This window comes from Gastrolobium bilobum, unplaced genomic scaffold (genome assembly GCF_033153095.1).
Source record: "Gastrolobium bilobum isolate Gb01-03AN ecotype WA unplaced genomic scaffold, APGP_CSIRO_Gbil_v1 utg5416, whole genome shotgun sequence".
Classification (NCBI taxonomy): domain Eukaryota; kingdom Viridiplantae; phylum Streptophyta; class Magnoliopsida; order Fabales; family Fabaceae; genus Gastrolobium; species Gastrolobium bilobum.
Window position 1 is genome coordinate 218,386 of NW_026896473.1, and position 9,499 is coordinate 227,884.

At 37.0% G+C, this 9,499-nt stretch overlaps 1 pseudogene; it reads right to left on the reverse strand.

Moving 5' to 3' along the window:
* Positions 1 to 516: 516 nt before the first annotated feature.
* On the reverse strand, positions 517 to 9,280 carry LOC133299908 (formamidopyrimidine-DNA glycosylase-like; annotated as a pseudogene).
* Between the last annotated feature and the right edge of the window lie 219 nt (positions 9,281 to 9,499).

Here is a 9,499-nt window from a genome sequence, read left to right on the forward strand (position 1 = left end):
TTAGTTATGTGATTATATTTGTTATTAAAATTATTTAATGGGTGCATCTCTTGAGATCGCTGTACATGTTTTTTGGTTTAAGACTGTGATTCTTCTACTTTTCATTGTTGACATGGCACATGACAATGAAATAATCTATGTTAAATTCGTCAATTTAGTATACTTGTTAAATTATATTTTACTTAAAATTCTATAAGTTGGATTTGTTAAAAATTTTGCCCCTCTTCATATAATTTTCTGGGTCCGCCACTGATTATACTAACAACGAGTACTACTTTGCCAAATGTGCTTGCTGACTCTTGAGTGGATCCAGACTTATAGTACACATTGGGTACTTTAGAATTAGAATTAACTTAAATTGTGTACGCTATTTTTAGTTTATTTTTTTTTAGTGACAATATTATAATTTATATATATTTTATTTTAATTGCATTTTAGGATTACTATGTACTATATAAAAGGATATTACTATAACATAAGTTGCAGGACGGCAAAACAATGCAAGCCAAATAGTTGCTACTTGGCTTTCCTTCCAGCACTTCTACTACTTTGCCTGCTTTGAACTCTTTTCATTAATTGCTTTTGTCTCCTAGCTTGTTTACTATTTGTCACCTGGCCTGGTTTCTTCTTCTCAACTTGATCACTATCAACATCGTCATCAGTACCAGCATCACCATCATTGTCATCATCACTTTCCTTAAAACTTTTTTCTTTTTGGAAGGCTTCCTACCTTCAGCTCCAGCATTTGTTCTCTTTTTTGATTTGAGACTTCCTAAATTCTCCTCTTCCCCATTTATTGGTTTCTCAGTGTCATCGTTGTTATCATCATCTATGCTTATTTTCTTTTTTGAGGTTTGCCTCCTAGGCTTACCAGTTTCTTTTGCATCTTGTGATCCACTTTGCTTTTGCAACTCTGGGACGTAAGCAGAGTAGTCTACGAGCAACATCATTTGCAGATCAGAAAGACATAAAATATGATGGGAAAAAAACACAATTAAGGGCAATGTTCAGAATGGCATACCCTGCCACCAGCAGTGATGAAGTCAATTTTTTTCCCTGCTATCACATGAAAATTTATTAACGTTCGGAGATGCAATAAAAAATATATATTTTCATTTATTATTCTTGGAATGGAAGCAGGGTACATTTCATCCAATATTTAAGCAGAAGAAAAGAAACTGAGTAAATAAAAAAGTACGAAGAAATTGATTATAGATAAGTACATCATGTTTTAGTTCGATCCTACACAACAACCAGTGAGACAAATAAGACAATATCAGCCACTTTTAGAAACCCACCTTAAAGCATTGCAATTTCACAACCCTAAAATTGGAGATCAGTTTTAGCATATTATGTCACGTTTCTTTTCTTTTCTGTATTAAGTTATTTTGTTATTTGGTTTATTCAATTTGTCTTGTATTGCCACCTCACTGATAGTTACAACTCTCCACCACAATTTACGGAAACAGAATGCTGATTCTGTTATAGGAGCCCTTATATATTTGGACACATACACTCTGTAAATTCATCAAGATTTTCCAGTAATACAAGATGTTTCCTTTTTCAATTCCTCTGGATTCCGTTATTCAATATGGTATCAGATGTTAATTTGTAGCCTCTGCCTCTTCCATGGCATGAGGCAACAATGCCCGTCCCCCCACTAATGCCTCTGCCTCCTCTGGATCTACTTCTTTTCCCCTTTCTCCAAATATCATGGAAGACACTTCCAGTCCCTATCACCTTGCCAATGGTGACCATCCTGGCATCGTTCTAGTTCCTCATACCCTTCTTGGCAGCAACTTTAATTCTTGGCGCAGATCCATGCTTATTGCGCTTACTGCTAAAAACAAAGTTTGCTTCGTTGATGGTTCTCTTCTTCAACCATCATCTGATGATCTTCTCTTTTTTTCCTGGAATCGCTGCAATTCCATGGTCACATCTTGGCTCCTTAACTCGGTTTCTAAAGAAATCGTAGACAGCTTAATGTATTTCTCAACCGCTTATGAGCTTTGGGCTGATCTGAGTGCTCGTTTTCATCAGGCAAATGGACCACGTATTTTCCAATTGAAACAACGGCTCTCATCCCTTCATCAAGGTGCTCTCGATATCAACTGTTACTACACGAAGCTCAAAATCCTTTGGGATGAGCTTCAAGACTATTCTCCCACCCATCAGTGTACTTGTGGAGGTCTTCACTCCCTCTCTTCTTCGCTGCAACAAGATCAGGCACTCCAGTTTCTCATGGGACTCAATGACTCTTACTCTCCCATCCGTGCTCAAATTTTACTCATGGAGCCGTTACCCAACCTATCCAAGGTCTTCTCTCTGATTTTACAGGAAGAACGTCAGAGGCAAATTTCAACTTCCCTACCAATGACTCCTGAGACTCCTCTGCTTAATGCTGTTGCCGCTCCTGGTGTTCTCGGTTCTGCTCCCACTGCATCTCCTGTCATGGCTGCCACCGCTTCTTTTCCTCGCCGCAACCGTCCCTTTTGCACCCATTGTAACCTTTCTGGGCACACCAAGGAAAAGTGTTTCAAAATTCATGGTTTTCCCCCAGGCTATAAGCCCAGAACTCCTAAACAGGCCTACCCACCTTCGGCCCAAACACACTTAGCTTTCACCAACCCCATTTCTAAGCCCATTGACCCTAACCCATCCTTTCCACCGTTGACTCAATCACAGTATACACAACTCATCCAGCTTTTGCACTCGAGCCCTAATATCCAGCCACCTTCATCCTCTTCTTCCTCACCTACGACGGATTCCGCCTCTCCCACCATCGCGAGCTTCAGTGTTAAGTGTTCCTCTTCTATTTCTTCTACGTCCTGGGTCATTGATACTGGGACAACTCATCATGTTTCCTTTTCCCCTATTATGTTTACATCTCTTTCTCCTTCTAAATCAGTCGTCTCCCTCCCCACTGGATCGAGTGTTTCTGTTACATCTAAGGGTTCAGTTTCCCTTTTGCCTTATGTTATTTTACATGATGTTTTGCTCATTCCCTCTTTCTCTTTTAACCTTCTCTCTATTAGTGCGCTCACGCGTGATTCATCTATCGTTGCTCATTTTTTTTCTTCTCATTGTTCTCTTCAGGACCGCGTCTCTCAGAAGACGATTGGGATTGCTAGCAGAATCGGTGACCTTTATGTTTTAGACACTGCATCCCCTTTTCCTAAGCAAAGTGTTTCCCCTGTTTTTTCTTTGAATGCTTCCATACATTCATTTAGTTTATGGCATTCCAGATTAGGCCATCTTTCTTCACCTGTTTTAAATCGTTTAAGGGATACCTTGCATTTCACAGATCATGCATGTTCATCTTTCCATTGGAATATTTGTCCATTGGCAAAACAAAAGAGATTACCTTTATTTTGAACCCACAACTCTCATCTTCTCCTTTTGATTTATTACACTGTGATATTTGGGGACCTTTTAATCCCATTTCTGTTGATGGTTTTCGTTATTTACTCACAATTGTTGATGATGCTTCACGTTTTACATGGATTTACTTTCTGAAAAATAAAAGTGATTTTTCTGCCACGTTTCCTCAATTTCATTCTCTGGTTTTTACTCAATATTCGAAATCTATCAAAGCTATTCGCTGTGATAATGCACCTGAGTTTTGTTTAACTGATTTTTTTCACAACAAAGGCATTAATCTTTTTCATTCTTGCGTGGAACGCCCACAACAGAATTCTGTTGTGGAAAGAAAACACCAACACCTTTTAAACGTTGCACGAGCTCTGCATTTTCAATCCCAGGTCCCTCTGTCCTATTGGACTGATTGTGTCCAAACTGCCTCTTATCTTATCAATCGTACACCATCCCCTCTTCTGTCTCATAAAACGCCTTTTGAATTATTATCCAATACAGTTCCATCATACTCACACCTAAGAGTCTTTGGCTGCCTTTGCTACCCTTCTACTCTTCTTCGTACACGTCACAAATTCTCTGCACGTGCCCTTCCCGCAGTCTTTCTTGGATATCCTTCTGGTTACAAAGGATACAAACTTCTTGATCTTTCTACTAATCGCATTTTTATGTCTAGAGATGTAGTTTTTCATGAGTCTATTTTTCCTTTTGCATCTCCATCCCCATTACAAACTCCTATTCCCTCTTCAACTTCAACATCTACCACTGAAGCTTCACATCTTCCTTCTTCCCTTCCTGCTCGCACCCGAAAGCCACCACCCTATTTACTGGACTATGTTTGTTCTTCCACTGCACATCCCATATCCAAATACCTCTCTTACACCAAGCTTTCCCCACCTCACCATGCTTTTGTCAATGCCCTTTCCTCTCATTTTGAGCCTTCTACATTCTCAGAAGCCTCCCAAATTCCAGAATGGTGTGCAGCTATGTCTGATGAGATCTCTGCTTTGGAGCATAACAACACTTGGAGCATAGTCTCTCTTCCTTCAGGTAAAAAACCCATTGGTTGTAAATGGGTTTATCGGGTCAAATACAAATCTGATGGCAGCCTTGAAAGATACAAAGCCCGCTTGGTTGCTAAAGGTTTCTCCCAACAAGAAGGTATTGATTTCATGGAAACCTTCTCTCCTGTGGCAAAAATCACCACTGTCCGTGTGCTGTTGTCACTTGCTGCCATTCATAATTGGCATTTACTTCAATTAGACGTCAACAATGCTTTTTTGCATGGTGACCTTATGGAAGAAGTCTACATGTCCCTCCCCTCGGGTTACACTGGTAAGGGGGAGTGTTTACCTCAAAATGCAGTTTGCCATCTTAAGAAATCCATTTATGGACTCAGGCAATCTTCTCGCCAATGGTTCTCCAAACTCTCGGGCACTTTGATCTCCATTGGTTTTAACCAATCTTGCTCTGATCACTCACTCTTTACACAGTTCACTGATACTTATTTTATTGCTATATTGGTTTATGTTGATGATATCATTCTTGCTTCTAATGATTCTGTTGCTTTGACCAATATTACTGCATCTCTAAACAACAAATTTCGATTAAAAAATCTGGGAGCACTTAAATATTTTTTAGGCCTTGAAGTGGCACATTCTCATCAAGGCATTCATCTAAGTCAACGTCAATACATATTAAATATTCTGCAAGATTCTGGTGTTATTGGCTGCAAGCCTCAAACCACTCCAATGGAAGCCAACTTAAAATTGTCATCTGATGCTGGAGAACTTCTACCTGATCCTACTCCCTACAGACGCATCATTGGCAAGCTTCTTTACCTGAATATCACTCGTCCAGATCTGTCTTTTTCTGTTAACAGGCTGAGTCAATTCATGACTGCCCCTCGAGTTCCTCACATGCAAGCTGTGCATCGTATACTTGCTTATTTGAAGTGCACTGCTGGTCAAGGCCTTTTATTTTCTGCCAATTCTCATATTCAGCTGAATGCATTTTCTGACTCTGATTGGGCTGCTTGTACTGACAGTAGACGTTCTGTTACTGGTTATTGTATATTTCTTGGTGAATCCCTTATTTCATGGAAGTCGAAGAAACAACCTACAGTCTCCCGTTCATCTGCTGAGGCCGAATACAGATCAATGGCCAATGCCACTTGTGAACTTCTTTGACTGTTTGGTTTACTTAAGGATCTCCATGTGACTCATTCTACTGCTGCCCATTTATTCTGTGATAATCAGGCTGCCCTCCACATTGCGGCTAATCTGGTCTTCCATGAACGCACGAAGCATATTGACATTGACTGCCACATAGTCCGCGCACAAATCACCAATGGAAAACTTCACACCTTTGCTGTACCTTCTACTCAACAACTGGCTGACATTCTCACTAAAGCACTTTCTCCTGGTCCTTTCTTTTCCATTCTCTCCAAGATGGGAGTTCTCAACATACACTCTCCATCTTGAGGGGAAGTTTTAGCATATTACGTCACGTTTCTTTTCTCTTATGTATTAAGTTCTTTTGTTATTTGTTTTATTCAATTTGCCTTGTATTGCCACCTCACTGATAGTTACAACTCTCCACCACAATTTACGGAAACAGAATGCTGATTCTGTTATAGGAGCCCTTATATATTTGGACACATACACTCTGTAAATTCATCAAGATTTTCCAGTAATACAAGATGTTTCCTTTTTCAATTCCTCTGGATTCCGTTATTCAATAATCAGTATACTTAATTTTTAATAAAATTTGCATAAAAAAATTAGTAGCAAAGCTTGACTTCACAGAAGAAACCTGTGAGTTTCAAAATGGAGTCCTCAACGATGCATGCTGATACTTTCATTTTTCGAATTTGAAGGGATCAATAAATAATATCTTTATTCCAAATTTGCAATGCCACTTTCCACGGTTGAATGCTCAAAAACTTCACTAATAATGGGATCATTCCTTAATATAAAGTCAAATACAAGAACTCTAACTTTCTATCCACAATCTCATCAGAAATGGCAGAACAAGCCTGGGATTGATACACTCTTGATGCTTAAAGTTTCACATTGATTTCAAAAATAGTAAATCAAACCAATCAAGAAAACAAGTTATTGAATTTACTGTAATTTTCTTAGTGGAATTAAAACATAAATTAAAATATAAGCAGCGCAAAACCTTAGAAAGATTGCGGTACCAGTCATGTTTCACCAAATAATGCTAAAAAGAATTTTTTTTACACAAAGTGAGGGAGCAAACCATCAACAAAAGCCTTGCCGGGCTTTTTTTCACGTGAATGAAATATCCAACTAGTGGGAAATTGACTATTATCTGCTCCGACTTCAACTGCTTTTTCAAAATGACCTGTAAAATAAATCTATTTGTCAACAAATACATACTAGAGCAGTATTACTCACCATTTATTTTTCCAGGCTTTTTTCCCCATCGAAAATGAAATAACCATTCAAGAGGAAAACGGCTACAGTCAGCATCAACTTCAACCGCAAATTGAATAACCTACAGGTGTTATCCTCTATATTTTTTGAGGTATACAAGTTCCATAAACTATGAGCATCTTAAAAGAAATCAGTGTCCCAACCTCTTTAATGCACTTATTCAAAGTTGAGCAGCTTTCTTCAGACAGGCTAGATGCAATATTCCGTGGATGAATTCTTGCCTGGAAACAAGGGAAATATAATAAGGTATTATGTAAATTCTATAATTTAATTTCTATCCAAGACTAGAAGGATAATTAATTAAGAACTCACAACATAAGGATGCTAGAGCAGATACTAAATCCTGTGAAATTCAAGTTCCAAAATATTTCAAGCTACCAAAGCAATTATTTGATAGATACGTATTATACCATGATAGATATAACTAAAAAGGAATCTTCATAATAATAAGACTAAAAGACACTAATAAGCATCATTTCGAAGTTCCAACATATTTCTACTAAAATGAAATTATGCCTTATTTTCCTCTAAAACTGGATTTCAGACCATTCACAGTCTTGGTGACATGAATAGAGTATCTATCTGTTCCATCGGCATAGAGTAAGGGATGCATGAAAGACAAGATAAAACCGGATTCGTAGTGAAGAGCATATTCATCAACTGGTAAAGGTAATATAACCAAGGAAATGGTATTAGTCCTTTACAAAGCCGACGTGTACTTTAGTCTTTTCTTGAATTCATATATCCCTTATCCACTATATGGCCATATATTGAAGTCACTAATAAGCATCATTTCGAGGTTCCAACATATTTCTACTAAAATGAAATTGGCTTTAATGTTTCTACAGTGAAGGTAGATAAATTATATACATTCACTCCCAAAACGACGTCGTTTTGGGTTGAACAATTAAAAAATTATAATAAGAAAGACTGTTATAACCCTGAAATAAATTATAATTATAAAAATACCTTGATTTTCGCCCCAAAACGATGTCGTTTTGGGCTCAATGTAGATAACTTATCTACATTAACGGCAGAAAAAACGAACCCAATGAAATTATGCCTTATTTTCCTCTCTAACTGGATTTCAGACCATTCACAGTCTTGGTGACATGAATAGAGTATCTATCTGTTCTATCGGCATAGAGTAAGGGATCCATGAATAGTGAAGAGCATATTCATTAACTGGTAAAGGTAATATAACCAAGGAAATGGTATTAGTCCTTTACAAAGTCGACGTGTATTTTAGTCTTTTCTTGAATTCATATATGATCAAGACTCATCCTTATCCCTTATCCACTACATGGCCATATATTGAAGTTGCTAAAAGACTAAGTTCAGATGAATAATAAAACTTAAAGCTTAATCAGCCGTATATAAACTCTAAAGCCACGTAGAATCTGATATCTCAATTATAAACATAATTGGAAAACATCAAAGATTCAAAATCATTGAGAAAATGAAGTATGTACTTACTTGGTATAGCACTTCATCTGCAATCCAATTCCCAATACCTGAAATATAGCTCTGCAAAGATTGGAAAACTCAGATCTTTCATATTTTACATCATGTTATAACGATGAAGTCAACTGTAACGAAAAGTTAAACTTAAAATGTCAAATTCCTACGCACTGTAAACCACGAGAAGGGAAAGATGATATATATCTAACAGACATAAAGAAATTGCAAATGTACAGGGCAATGCATAAAAGGGAGGAGAAAAAAAACTAGACTTAATTGCATAAGAAGTTAGTAAAAGTTATCCATCTAAACAGAATTCACTTCATGCTTGCAAGCAATTACCTAATGAACTCTACATTTTTTATTATGTTTCTTGTCCCATTTGCCTCATCAGTAGAGTACTGTCTTCTACTCAAGCTCAAGCTATCAGAAAGTAAATGTTAAGGTACCAAATGAAGTTTTGAGAAAAGAACACCATATTTTGACTTCTCAAGTGAAAAAGACATACTCCCGTAACTAAAGCCCCTTACCAATGTAAAAGCAAAAACAAGGAAAACAATTATATAGTAAAAGGATGATATCCTAATAATAAACAAACAAAGATGAGTAAACTATAATCTTTGGGAAGTGATAAAGGAAACCAATTAATACTTGGTCAAGTAATAAAGACTTGATTTCAGTTTTCTTCTTGTGCAAAGACTCAGTAAACTCCTTAAGTGTCATAGGTTCTGAAAGTTCATCAGGACCAAGCTCAATATGGGAGGCACTGACGTCGGCTGTATCAAGAAAATATATATATATATAGATATATATAGATATATATATATATATATAGTTAATAGCAAACTTTTTTTTATAAAAAATAGATATGAATGACAATTGGAAAGTAGGGTCACAATACATCTTTAAGCAAGCGAACTTTAGCAAATCGCCTTTTGTAAAGACAGCTCCAAACCATCATCTAGTTGTGCCAATATGATTTTAATCTGGTTAATACTCTTAGGAAGTTCACATAAATAATAATACTTGTTGGAGTGACATGTCCTCAAATCTCAAGGTCCACTATGCATGCTACGAAAAATGAAAACTTAAATTATGACAAATCACCATTCCATACAAGTACACCTTCAAACTGATTCTGCTATTATGTTTGACATGAAAAATCAAATGATTGGAAAACCCATAGAAAATTTAACAGCAGATAT